Source organism: Symsagittifera roscoffensis, chromosome 5, assembly GCF_963678635.1.
Source record: "Symsagittifera roscoffensis chromosome 5, txSymRosc1.1, whole genome shotgun sequence".
Classification (NCBI taxonomy): domain Eukaryota; kingdom Metazoa; phylum Xenacoelomorpha; order Acoela; family Convolutidae; genus Symsagittifera; species Symsagittifera roscoffensis.
This window is the reverse complement of record NC_087066.1, coordinates 25,763,513-25,778,199: the sequence shown is the minus strand read 5'-3', so window position 1 is coordinate 25,778,199 and position 14,687 is coordinate 25,763,513. Positions and strand designations below refer to the sequence as shown.

At 32.9% G+C, this 14,687-nt stretch overlaps 1 protein-coding gene across 1 annotated transcript in view; it reads right to left on the bottom strand.

Annotated features, from left to right (window-relative positions):
* LOC134846668 (glycoprotein-N-acetylgalactosamine 3-beta-galactosyltransferase 1-like) overlaps positions 1-14,687 on the bottom strand; it is a 36,668-nt gene extending 21,981 nt beyond the window's left edge. Inside the window, exon 1 of the mRNA XM_063864052.1 lies at positions 14,636-14,687. The gene's annotated coding sequence lies outside the window, so the exon portion shown is untranslated. The remainder of the gene's footprint in view (positions 1-14,635) is intronic.

Below are 14,687 nucleotides of genomic sequence, written 5' to 3'. Positions count from 1 at the left end.
AAATTTTTCTTGCAAAAGACGTAACATCACCACGACTAGAATGTAAAAACGCCGTAAAAACTAAACAAATGCTAAACAAATAAACAAATAAACACCTAGACCTTTTTCCACTAAACCTTGATTGCCAAAATAACCACTTTGAAGAAGATTTATTAGGAAAAAAAAACATTTAAACCAATACCATAATATTAATGGATAAAAAATAAAACACAACGAAAAACATCTAAACAAAAACCACAACAAAACAAATCATTTCCATTTAAAGAAAAGGAAAATCTAACAGAAATCAAAAATTTGCCAAGCCCTTCCGAACCAAATCAAAAATATACAATCCATAAGATGTTTAATTTACAAGACCTCTTTGATAATATATCTCTCAAAAAATTAAATTCAGAATATTGTTCTGCCAAGCACAGAAACAATGACACTTCAGTTGTTACAGAAATACCAAAACCTTAACCCTGTCATCTGAAAACTTAAAATTTGTCACAAATATAAAACGAAAACACTGACTTCTTAGAATACCACTCTCTAGAAACAAAAGTACCCTGTCCCCCCTAAGCTTAATTTTTTTGCATTCCAATTTTCACGTTCCCTGCATACAAAAAAACATGCAGGATCAGAAAAACCTATTCAAATTCCACTAAAAATTTTTATTCCCAAACCCGCCAAAATGGACAAAAAACGTTTGCATTTATGGCATTACACGTCAACTAAACAAACCCTTCCAACCTCAAAAGCAAATAGCAGAAAAGCATGACTTTAAATGACAAGGTTTATATTTCAATCACCGAAACTCATTTGATACCAAAGGCCCTAAATCAACCTCCTCAGAAGGAATTTCGTATATAATGGTAACAGTTGATTCATTAACACACTATTAAGCACTCAACCCTGTACCTCACTTTAACTCTTAAAAGGCATACACATTATTTTACGAACACTGGATAGCATCAAATGGACTACCTGAAATTCTTGTCACAGACAATGGAACAGAGTACTTAAATAACGAAATCATTACACTATGTCAACTCTATAATATCATGACCATGCCCCATGGACAATTGGACTAGTTGAAGGCATTAATCATAAGAATACCTTAGAAGTATATTAAATGGAAACAGAAAAAAACACATCGAATGGTCAGCAGACGTAAATTTCATCCCATTAGCAAATACTTCTCAAGTCACAACAACATTTGGACTATTGCCATATGAAATGGTTTTTAACCAAAAACCACAAAAATTAATAATGTTCACAGCAAACTCTTCACAAAACCACGCACAAGGTTACTGTCAAACCAAAAAATATTCAATTTGTTAATTTTGACCACTTCACACTCATGACGAAGACCACTTTCACAGTCCACAAATTTTCAAAATAGCTTCTGGATACAAAATGGATTTTAAACAGAGAAAAAAATAATGAAATAAAGAAAAATTATGCAAAAAAATTATTAAAAAGACACAATGTTCAACCTCAAATAACAGCAGCATTAAACTTAAAGACAGCAACATTTCTTTTAATAGCTATTTTTATTATTCAAAGAGCTAAAAACTATCCGAAAAGAAACATTTCAAAATATAGAAAAACCTACAGAGGTCACATAAAAACTTGAAGATCACAACAAAAAAAATCGAAAATCGTACAGCATTGAAATAATCTCTTAGCATACTACTCAAAAGAACACGCCGTTCGAGAATTAACACAATCATACTCCTTCACAGGACTACACATTGTTGACAAAACCACAGAAAACAATGTACAACAGACAACAACAAACTTCAGTCATCTAAGCAATCATCCACAAAAAAAAACATTCGATAAACCTCAAAAAATAAAAACTCAAAATTAATAATCAATCGTAAATTGCCAGAAAAAGCCGTAATACCCGAAACCAAAAATAATCACAACGATGGTAATCATCTCGCCTTAGAAATCAACCAAGAAAAAGATACAAAACTGTTATTCCACAATCTAAAATATTTCGAACAATAGAACTTCAGAAACCTTTTGATAAAATAGGCAACTTTAATAACATTTGTTGAAAAAACTCTAAACAATTTTTAATCACGAAGATTCAGTTTCTCTCTCGAAATAACTAGTTTTAAGTCAGCCAGTCAAAATAAGTTGATATAATCTCATTTCTCTCCAAACACCATCACTGTTTTTAGCCGATATATCTCCAACCTGAACTAGATCTGTAACTAAAACTCAAAGACCTCCAGGTCAAAAATAAGCACTACACTTTTATTTGACAACTTACATAAATATCCTAAAAAAATTGCAACTCGCTTCTATCAATCAATACAAAAATCAACGATGTTGTTTCAAATTATACCCCGCATTTTTCCAAAAGAAAATATTAAATAAGCCTAAAGACAAAATTCAACATGATCAATTAGCTTAAAACCAATCTACCTCCTACAAACATCTAATCATCCCACAAAAAAACAAGACTTAGAAAGTTAACACCGAAACACCCAGACCTCCTTTCACCAAAAACTCTTCTTATCCAACCTATTTGTCAAAAATCAATACACAATTGAATCACAAATGACTAAAACTATGAAAAAACTTTACAAAATTTGACAGAGCAAATCATTTTTCAAATGCTTCTTTCCTCCTCAGTAGAACCAATTAAAGTATTCATTTTTACCTTTCTTTCAATATTTTCAAACTTTTTTTTCAAATTTGTATTTTTCTCATAATCGACTTTTTAGAATATGCGATTCTCTTTTTTCTAATTTTTTTCCAGCCAATAATAATTATCTATTCCTTAATCGGAATGTTTTTTCTCTCTCTGCAAAACCATTGACCACCTAATCAGGTATGAAACTTAAAAAATTCACAAAAGATACCCAGTTTACTCAGTAGAAAAGATATTTCTACTCTTTTCGTAATTTTTCTCCACTTTCTCGTTTTTCTAATTCTAACACTTCTTAAATGCAAAAAAAGGCAAAAATTACCCCTGCATTAGCAACAGTTTTGTTAGTTATTTTAGCAGAAGAATACTAAAAAGAACATAGACTTAGGTAATAAAAAGCAGATACGAAATATTTCAAAATTGCTAATCCACACCCCATTAGGAATTCCCCATCAACAAATCTATTCAGGACCCGACGATAGCACCGACATCTATTCAATCAAATTAACCCCAATCGTCTACATGTATGTCCTCTGTAGAAAACCTTTGCACCATTGAAGAAATACGTACATCACTATCCGAACCATCAACACCGGCCATACGTCAGGCATCCCTAAGTGAACCAAAATACGAACCAACAAAAAACATTTATCCCCTCACTCCAACAAGACCCTAACAGAAAGAGACACCTATGCCAAAACCAAAATTTGACAACTACAATAGACAGACAAATTATTCACCCCGACAAAACCGAAACCTAACAACACCGAGAGTTCATTTTATTATACCCTCAATACCATCTTGGACCCCTCTAGATTTTTCTAGTCATACAATACAAAGCATCCCTCCATCACTTTTAAAAATTTCCGACAAAATACTCCAAATATTCAATCAGAGTATTTATGTTCAACACCCACTTCTGAACAAATTCATGAAATACCTTCAAACCCCCCACTTCATCACAAAGACTTCCAAATTGGATGACGCAAAAATTGCCCAAGGTGAACCCAACTTGGTAAATGACCCAATAGACATCTCATCAGATACCTTTTTCTCGAAACTCTATCACTTCCATCAACACCCTCAGTCAAAGGTCAAACACCATCAAATATAATCCCTACAAATTTTTCAAATCACCTAGGCGATGGATATCGTGAATTACAAGTTACATTTACACCTCTACGCTTAGAGTGCAACTCCTTTGTTGTATCCACTCCCCTATTTGGCCAACACCTCGATAGCAATCGACTATTTAATTGGGTATTCAACAAACTACAATATAGACACGACATTCATAAGGATATTCAAGAATATATTATCCAAATCGTACCCAACATAAGTTAAATTTTAAATTTGAAATAACAGTGAAACTAAATGATCTAGTACAATATCTATTACCACTATCTCTACCAAAGATTTTATTTACAAATACGATAGATATACAAAACAGACCATAGGTTGAATAACATTCTATAATCCTTTTTTTGTCAGGTTTATCATTCACATGTTTCAATTAAAAAAGTTTTTCAATAACAACTTTTTCTCTTTTGGGAAATCTTGAATCCGCTCTTCCCCCGAACAGGCCAACAACACCTCCTTGTCAAATTTTATGACTGTGCAGATAATCAACAAAAAACACTACATAAAAACGCAATTAACCAAGTAACACAAAGCGACTCTGAACCATAATATATTGAATCAACAACTGTAGCAGCTAAACTTTACTCGAAAGCTCGAGCCACAATTTTAACAGAATATAAATTTACCGCAACTTTTTCAGAAACGAAAGTACAAGTTTACAAATTTCCAACAGCAATAAAAAAAATCGATAATGAATACTTTCCTTGTAGTAAAATCCAAAAACATTTACATTTAAACCTCGAAGATTGTAAAAATGAACTTCAACCTTTAAAAAAAGTCGCCAAAAAAATGAAAATCGTAACTTAGTAATTTTTCAAACTTTTCCAGACTCTGCACACACCAATCACAACTTGAACACAAACAACGTCATAGACAACTGCTCAATAAATTCTCGTACCAGGGCCCACACGGACATTTAACCTATGATTTAAACAATCAAAATTTGAAACCACACATTGGAATTAGTAACCCATCAAGCAGACACAAAAAATTCAGGCTTCCAAGAATAAATGATTTTCGATTAGAAAAATCAATTAGAAAAAGTTCAATTAACACGAGATTTAAAAATTGATACCATTTGTATCAAGGAATCGGCTTTTCTTGTAAAAATGATTAAGGCTATTGCGATCTCACTACACAAACACAGGTAATCGTAGTTTGGTTCCCTGAAGACTTATGTACCACATTTCAAGTCGCTAAAGTTCACGCGAGAATGACAAAACCTCACATAAATTAATTTATAGAATCTATACCCTTTGATAAAATTAACCCTGATCAGTTAGATCAAACCCACGCCAATCAAAAATAGGGACGGTATAGAAAAAAACTAACACATTTCAAAATTACCCTGAAACGGAAGTAGCATTTAATTACCCCAAACAACTTTTCCTAACACAATATTCAGAAATTCTTGTCGAATACAAAAAGGTTTCGACATGAAAACAGGAAAAAAATCCTCGTTACAGCACACCCATGTCAAAATAGAGAAGACGAAAAAACCTACATCCCAGTAAAATTTTACGAAAATACCGGTAACACTGGAGGAAAAATTCATCCAGAAAACTAGCATAGTACAAGATTACAAGAACGTTTACTAATGAATAACACCTATTTTGGCGCAATCCAAAATTTGTTTGCTTTATATGAAATTAAATTACACAAAAAATAGAATTTTTCAAGAAATGTCACTATCTGAATTAGAAACACTCCATCATTTATGTGAACTAGAACGAACACAAATACTACAATTTCTCGCCGTATCAGTATTTAAAATACCTTACGCAGGATACCTCTTATCAGGCAACCGCTCTAACCTCATTGACTCTGACGGAATTTTTTTTGGTAAAACATTAGCACTAAAAAGTTTCACGGTTTTTGAAGATAAGATGCTAAGAACGCAAACGTACACTTTATAAAAACAAAATACATTTTGTTGATACACTAACATGCCGAATATACATTTGCGATACAGCTGTCCCGTGTGGATCTGAAAAGAGCCACAATGTAGTACAGCTTAACCCAAACGAAGATAAATGTTATTTTGTAACTCCATGCCCTTGATTAATGTCATCCCTAAAGAAAGTTTCAACCCAAAGCGTACGCGCAACTGCTCATAACCAAACATAGACCTACAATCAATAGGTATTCACTCTAACTCAGATATAGAACATCGCATTAGAAAGCATCAATTTGAAGAATTTCTTACTAAAATGGATACAATACAAAGACAGTCAAACGATCAAAACCTACGATAACTAGCTCAAACAGCAGGTTTCTGGGACAAGCCTATAGTGGATACTTTAAGAAAACTAAAGACTATATATATCTCAACGGAGAAACTAACGTCCAAAAGATATTTCATCAATTAATATATATTTTTTTGTGAACATCAAAAAAGAACTTCTAGCATTTCTAGGTTGGCCCTACTATATTCTAGAAAGATTGAATATATTTTACACAAAGTTCAATTTTATTTGATTTCTTAGAATATTATCTTCAAAACCGAACACATATGATACCCCAGAAGGTAATAAAAATACGACACCTACAGCAAAATCACATTTACAAAGTCTACGTAAATATCATTCTTTCTCTTTTGTCCCAAAAATTTACAAAAAAATGTTTCGACTACCGAACGCATACATCAAACTAGTAATTTACAACAGAGCCCAATATCTCATATAACACTCCAACAACCGGATATTGGCGACACATATTAACAAATTGCAGAAAAACCACACACAAAAAAAACTTTCTTTTCCAAAACAGTCATCTTTTCAGCCCACGATGAGCCGACAAATTGGATCCGTCAACCATTTCTTTTCCTATCCATCAAACCTCCAACGTCAAAATTTCCTCATTTCAATTTCAGACCTCACTTCTTCTCGCCCACTCATTTTTCCTTCTAACTCACCACGCATGGACTCAGATGGTTCACGGCAAACAGTTTCTAATACCATCTCTAGTTATAATAATTACAAAATAGAAACCCTGGATGAATTCCTCGACTCGAAATCCAGCCCTACTTACTTTTCTCAATCACCTATCCAACTTATAAATCCACCTGCCCCTGATGAACCCTCTCTCTTTCTCCCTCTTCACACACCGACGCTACCACTGGCCTTTCCCCTCTGGCATGTAACGAACCTGTTGTAGCCAGACCTATCACAGATGGCTAACTTGAACATGACTTAAGTTTTTTTTATCTCACTAAAAACAAATTCATGACACAATTAACTCATTAACAATTCGCCAACTATTCAACTCAGCTTCAACCTCCGAATCTTTTACCCCTTCTGTACACATTGCACCTACTCGAACACACAAAGTTTTTATGAAACGAAAGCACCCTAACACTACATCACAATTCCTTAATAATTGCCTATGATCATCTCGACTATATCCCCACCATCCTCATCATACTAATACCCCATAGTTTGTAATTCATAACCTACCGTTTTTCCTTCAATATACTTACTATAATACAGCAAATAAAACCCGACGCACACCATTCGTAGATTAATATACCCTACTTCCTACACGATCCTAGATCTTTTCCTTCAACTTTACTAACCCAGTTTAAATCCCCCTGAAAAACATTCCCGATGACAAAGAACTTTGTGACTCCATCATTTACCAATAACTACAGCACTTCTCGAAAATAAATTCACCACCATAGGTTTAAGCGAAACACTAAACAAATTCATAGCACAAAAAGCTAATCGATTTTCTATTAACCGCTACGATCAAACTGTCACCTGATACATGGATGATTCCCCGTACGAAAATGACCAGAACATTAACCCTCAACTAATTGCAAAATTCTTCATTAAATCAGAACATATTTCATTTTGACAGCACAAATGACAAATTCGATCACATCAATTCGATCACACACTAACAAACACTAAAGCTTATAAACCATTTTTCAATAAATTCAATCACTTCGCACTAACGTATAACTTTCTCACACCGAGGGAAAGAGTATCCACTGTTTGCACGAAGTTATGTTAAAAATAAAGTTAACCCACACGTTAAGACATTATATACACAGTTCACAATCCCGTAACCCCCACAATTGCTTTATAATCATTAATTCAAAGTACACATCACCTTAATTCTTAAACTTTACATATCGCATCAAATCAAACAAATTGCACGGCATCCTCCGTAATTGCGACCTGTCCAACAGATGTATACCTTTTGCCTATTGACTAACACTTTCCCACTAGACGACGCCCGTCCTATCATAATTCCCCAAGAATATATACAGCCCATTGAAATAGCCCTATTAGAAAGCAATCATTACATCACCAAAATTTTTATTTTATAATCAAAAATTACAATTACGAACCTTCAGCTATTACTGAAGAAATAAATATCATCAGAGCGGTTGAATTTCTTTGCCCACTGCTCCGCACTAAAAACGTAATACGCATGCTTGCCAAGCTATTAGTAATATCTGACACTATCAAGGCTGACTTGCCCCATTGATTTTTCCCTGGAATTGAACCCTCGTTTGTATAAAGTTTCCTTTTATAAATAAGGCGCTCACCATTTCTACACGTGGTTTTCACCTTTCTTTTTAGATTTCACCAGTCACTCAATTTTAGGATAAAACCGAAATAAAAATCCAAAACTCTATTTCACCTTTCAATTTATAATCTAACAAAGTAACTGATTTATCCTAGTGAAATAAACTTAACACAAATGCCATAAAGTGACGACAAACTGTAGTAAATTTCAATTATAAAGTAGTAAATTATTGATGCAAAATTAATTACAGAAAATTAACTTTTTTATGTGTTCTTATTTTATAAACGAATGTTTTTAATTTTCCGCACTTTTTCTACCAATATCAATTAACTCGCCCAAATTGAACTGTTTAATAAATGAACTTCAATTTTCAGAAACTAACTGCTAACAGTTTTAATTTTTTTTCACACGTTTCAAACTGTCCCTTAACCCGGTTGTAAGGAGTTATAAGTAAGCTTAAACTAGCCAACGCAACTTACTGAAACCACAAAACCAACCGCGTGTATGAAAAAATCTCCCAATGTACTCAAACCAGATTGAACCCAAATTAAAACTGGATAAATTATTTATTTGAAACCCACTTTCAATTTTTATTGAAACCACTTAAAACACCAAAATATCAGAAGATAAACCCAAGACACAACAACCTATTTTTGATAGAAGGACACAATCAAAGACATAAAAAGGAAAAACACCTGATAAAAAAGAACAAAAAATTGAACACGAAATTAGACTCTGCTCAAAGAGACGATAAAATTATACTCCCGTCTGGCCTCACCCACCAGAACGACGTCGCTTGAATTACATGCACCCACCATGAAATTCGACCCCAATCCACGATTTTTGCTAAGAGTGGCTCCTCTTGAGATCAACTCTTTAAAATAACCGTAACTAAAAAAAACGCTGTGCAAAAACAACTAACAAATATTATAACTAAAACTGATCTCACTTACAAGATGTAGATATAAATAAAAAAAATTCTGAAAGCGCAAGGAACGAGCAACAAAGGGAGATGAAAACTCCATGACATTCCGACTTTGGAATGGCAAATCTATTGGTTTGTTGCCCTAGTCACAACCCTCACAGGATTTAGAGTAAGGCCAACAAATCGCTGCAAAGGTACCCGTTGAAAAAGAACAATAGTCAACTCAATGTTGACTTCACATACAAACCCTAGTGTCTTGGCGCTTCACACAAAGAAATCAAATTCCACCTTGCACGTAGTCTCGCTCTAGCCTAACAAAATTAACACATCATTGCATAAATCTGAAATCTTGACACAATCACTCAATATAATCCAGGAACTACGAAACACACTTCTGGAGATCGAGCAACTGCCCCCTTCTCTCTATGAAAACAACAAATCCGAAACACGAACAACTGTTCCTCTCTCTTCCTTCACGCAGTCACTTCCTCAAAAGGAAAATACTCCAAGAAACAAAAAATCTCTCCATCCATCCTTCACTGCAACAAAATTTTAAAACTAAAGCTCTCTAAGCCCCGGTTGGGTGGAACCAGTTTAAAACTAGTTTTTATGTTCAATTTTATTATTGATAAAACTATCTCTTTAAAATATTCTTAACTAATCAATCATGAACCATAACTAACACTTACAATTATGTGTAAGGCTGAAATATTCATAGTTTCAGCAACAACAAAAAAATAAAAATAATTTAGAAGACAGTCGTTCTCCTTCAGAACAATTACTGATATCTAACTCGCAAAGTCCAGTTTGCACTAAACTTATTGAAACTAGGAGATATTAGAGTAAGATTAAGATCATTATAAGACACAGAAATTGCACGAATATATCGGACCTAAAATAAGATAGCGGGACGAACAGACGGTGTACCTTATCTGAAATTAATCTATGAGTGAGCCACCCAGGACCTAAACTCACAAAGCCTCGAAAAAGCTGTTTTTTAAATAATCCCTTTTTTAAACATTTAAATATAGAAATAAAAATCAATTTGGCGTCTAGTAACAAATTTATACGATCGAATACCTCGATAAAATCAATTTAGAATGACCGAAACTGGCAATTGTAAAAGAACTACATCTACAAAAACTGGTCGAAATTGAAACATTTTTTTTAAATATGAGCATGAGCATTTATATCTTTTAGATTACTTAAAGCCGAAATTGACCACAACAATATAAACACACCGAGCACAAGCACTCAGTTTTTTTTCTAAAAGTCGGAACAGCAAAAAATAATTACGAAAAGTAAGACTTCTTTAGGACCACTGAAGATAAATGCTCTTGAAATAAAACAGAAATAAATTTTTTCCAAAAGTCGAAACAACAAGAATAGCTGAGAAAAAGTAAGCCTTTTAAGGAACTTTTTATGAAGCTCTGAAATAAAAACAAAAATAATTATTGTTTACAAAGCTCCTTTTTGTAACTAATATCAATAAAATGTAGTTGCGCTAAATAAGTGCAAATGCACATCATTGCGACTATGGGAAGAAGCTTTGTATTCGGGTTTGATTTAGGTTTTTTCAATTTTTTGTGCAGAATCAGGTACCACAAATCATCATTGGAATATTTCAAGTGATATATCATATTACAGTCCTTTCACTCGCAATGCAATTCGAATTACTTTAAAACTTTAAGAATTTACAAAAAATTATCCAAGTGTCAAGAAAAACAGGTGTTGAATTTTTGATTTTCAGTCTAAATTCAAGTGAGTGAAGCGACCGAGCAGGCTTTCAAACTGTTTTTGGAGTTTCTCAGCGCCATTATGCGAATCAAAATGTCTGACTTTTTCAAAAAAAAACAATTTGCAGAAAAAAGAAAGTGATACTTTTTTGATTTTTTAAATAATCATTTCCTAGTCAACTTTTTCTACAAAAAACAACTGTTGTCTATTTTGCCAACCTTTCTAGGATGTCAAATGAGTTAGATTATAGTTTTTCTTTCAAACATTTTTACCACACTACGCAGAAAAAAACGACACTTTGCCTGATACTTGAGCATTAACCAAACATTTATGTTTTCTAGGATGTCAAATGAGTTCGGTTATAGTTTTTCTTTTAAACATTTTTACCACACAACGCAGAAAAAACAAACGACACTTCGCCTGATACTTGAGCATTAACCAAACATTTATGTTTTCTTCAAATGTTTTTTTTTGTTTTTCAAAAAAAAACAATTTGCAGAAAAAAGAAAGTGATACTTTTTTTGATTTTTTGAATATTTATTTTCTAGTCAACTTTTTCTACAAAAAACAACTGTTGTCTATTCTGCCAACCTTTCTAGGATGTCAAATGAGTTAAGTTATATTTTTTCTTTTAAACAATTTTACCACACCACGCAGAAAAAAAACGACACATTGCCTGAAACTTGAGCATTAACCAAACAATTATGTTTTCTTTCTTAATGTCGAGTCGTTAGGAAATTTCATGGTTTTTTTTGGAGGGTTCTGATGGTAGGAATGAAATCAAACTTAGGTTTACGAAAGGGTTGACTAACTTTCAAAAAGGAAAAAACTTTGAATATTTTTTGTACTTGCTTGAAATTTCCCAACACTGAGTGTTCTCCTTTAATATACAATTTCTGCATATATAGTAAAAGTGGTTGTGAATTTATGCAAATTACTTATTTCTTAAGTCTGATTCCTTCAATAGTCACACAAAATGTTTTGACTAAAAACGAATTCGGGCTCAGGCCTTAGCTTTCAAAAAGAAAAGTTCTGGTAAACTTCATGGAAGACATTCAAAAAATTTTGAAATTTGAATCGCAATGTCCCAATGCAACTTGCATTAATCTCAAACAAGCGCTCGAAATTGTTTCAAACTAAACATTCACAAAACCTAAAACTGAGGACTACAAGTTCCCATTCAAGCATTGTTGATATTAAATTTGATAAATAGATCTCGAATAGTCAAAAAAGCTTCAAAAAGTCAAACCGAAAAATTCATCACTGTGATGTTACACAGGGATAAGTTTTCGAACCACTAATAATCATTTTAATCATAAATGATTCAATGATCCACTGACAGTTACAAACTCAGTGAACACTTATTTATACGCTGATGATACCGCAGTGAAGCAAAAAGGACAAATTTACACCAAGTAATCATAGGAATAGACAACACAACAACTGATGATGTTGTAAAAGCCTTTAGACAAAAATATTTGAGCATTCAAATGGACGCAAATTTAGATTTCAAATGGATGTTTTTTGAAATTCTCTACCAATTTCGTGCCGCACTAGCAACAGCACAACCAATTAAAACCGCTTTCATTTCAATTCAGCAAATACTGCAATATGGGGATTTAGTGTACGACACAGCTAGTAATACGTCACTAAAAAAACTTGAAACGAAACAAAACTTTAGAAACAAAACTATATTTCTTAAAAAATTTAGGCACCAGTCTAAATTTCTCGAAAAAAATAAAGGCTTCAGTCAGAAAATTTTTAAAAAACTAGAAGGTTTGCTGAATGAAAGAAGTGCACTTATATGAGCAACTCAAAACGCTAATAACTCGTTTAAGTAAGATTTGGAAACTGAAGTCTTAAAAAAATTTAATTTTGCTTTCAAAAATTGAGAAATCGCAAAATTAGAAGAACCAAAAAGTCCTGTTTTTGCAGATTTTGCGATTAGGCGTTAAAGTCAATGGTTTCAATGATTGTCAATTAAAAGTTTTATAAATCTTAGATATGACAAACGCTTAGTTCTATTTTTCCTAAAAGTGTGTTGTAGTTTTTGAACAACTAAAGCTTCATTATAATTGAAACTTCTTAGTACCTAGGGATATGAAATAGTACTGCTTAATTAATGCATCACTTGACTAGGTCTATCAGGTCTTTTGATATCCTTGCTATCTATGGTCAATGTTATCAATGGTCAATGACAAGTTTCTATTGAGTAATCTTTAATATGAAAACAATTTATATTTACTATGATTATTATTACTTGAATAAAGCACACGGTTACGACTGAAAAAAACTTTCTTGAGAAGATCTAAAAACTAAGTGGTAAAAACAAGTTATTTTAGCAATTTTTTTTATGCATCACAACTTTGGATTCAAAATGATAAAAGCCTGCAAAAAAGTCAAACAAATTTTTATATAATCAAAAAGATAACTTACGGTTTTTTGAAATCAAATCCCGTTTCAAATCTGCGACATATGAAAGGAAATTTTCCGCAGACCACAATTTTGCGCACTTTGGCCCACCCCAAAAAACATACGTCGATGTTACGCGAAAAGGTAGGTGAAAAGTTTTAATGAGTATTTTTTTACGCGGAAAGACTTCATAAATTTTTCAAAACTGTTGAAACTTAAGAAAAGCATCAAGCAAGACTCTCAGAGTGATTTTACTTAAGACATCACTCCGATGGAGATTTTATTGAGCATATTTAACTAAACATCAAAAAAATATTCGCTAGATTAAGCGCCATTGTTAGTGGCGACTTAGCGTAGTTTTATGTTGGAACTAGCCAAGTCGTGTTTTTGAGCAAATTTAGTGACATCTTTTGTTTCACAGTATTTTGTACTCGTTTTGTAAATTTGAATATTTGGCAACCGATATTCTATCACTTTCTATCAACCTATATTCTGTAACTGAGTACCAGGAGCAGCATGAATTTTGAATTTTGAATTTTGAATTTTACTTTCAAAGCTGCACAAACCGGCGTGCTTTTTTCTATGCTGCAAATCGGTACTGCAAAAAAAGCGTCACATTGATATAATTACAAAGATAATTAGAGTACTGCAAGGAAAAAATTCCCGGAAACGTGCCTCCAGGTAGAAAAATTACAGTTTGAATTTTTTAAGACTAATTAATAACACAGGGGACAAACTGAGAAGCTATTGATGAAAATAAGTTTGTTTTCCGCAATATGTAACGTAAAAACAACAAATAGATAAACAGTTTTCGGTATTTCAGCAATTAAAACTTAGTTTGGAAGGATAATTTTACGCCCCTCCCCTCCAAAAAAATAACGAAAGACAATTTTGTTCCTTTTTTTTAATTATATATTTTTTTCGCAAACACTTCAATTATCTGGCTGGATTTTAGGTTTTGCTGTTCCAATTATTTTGTCGTGAGGTGACTGTAATGTACAAAGTAATACATCATAATGTATGAATAGGGGGCTTGACTTTAGCATAACCCAAAGACGTTTATTTTTCAAATATTGCAATGATTTCAGATGTCGGAACAATCTGTGCTATTTGATCAGTGATTAGCTGTTCTTGTTTTTCTCTCTCTCTGTTTTATCTGATAAATCTTTAGAATAGAGTTCTGTGTTTAACTTTTTTCCATAGAAAAACTTGCGAAAAGGGTCAGCTAATAGATTTACCTGATTTGGGTCCCTTCTTTGATAGTACATCATCACCCGAAGAAAAACCGGC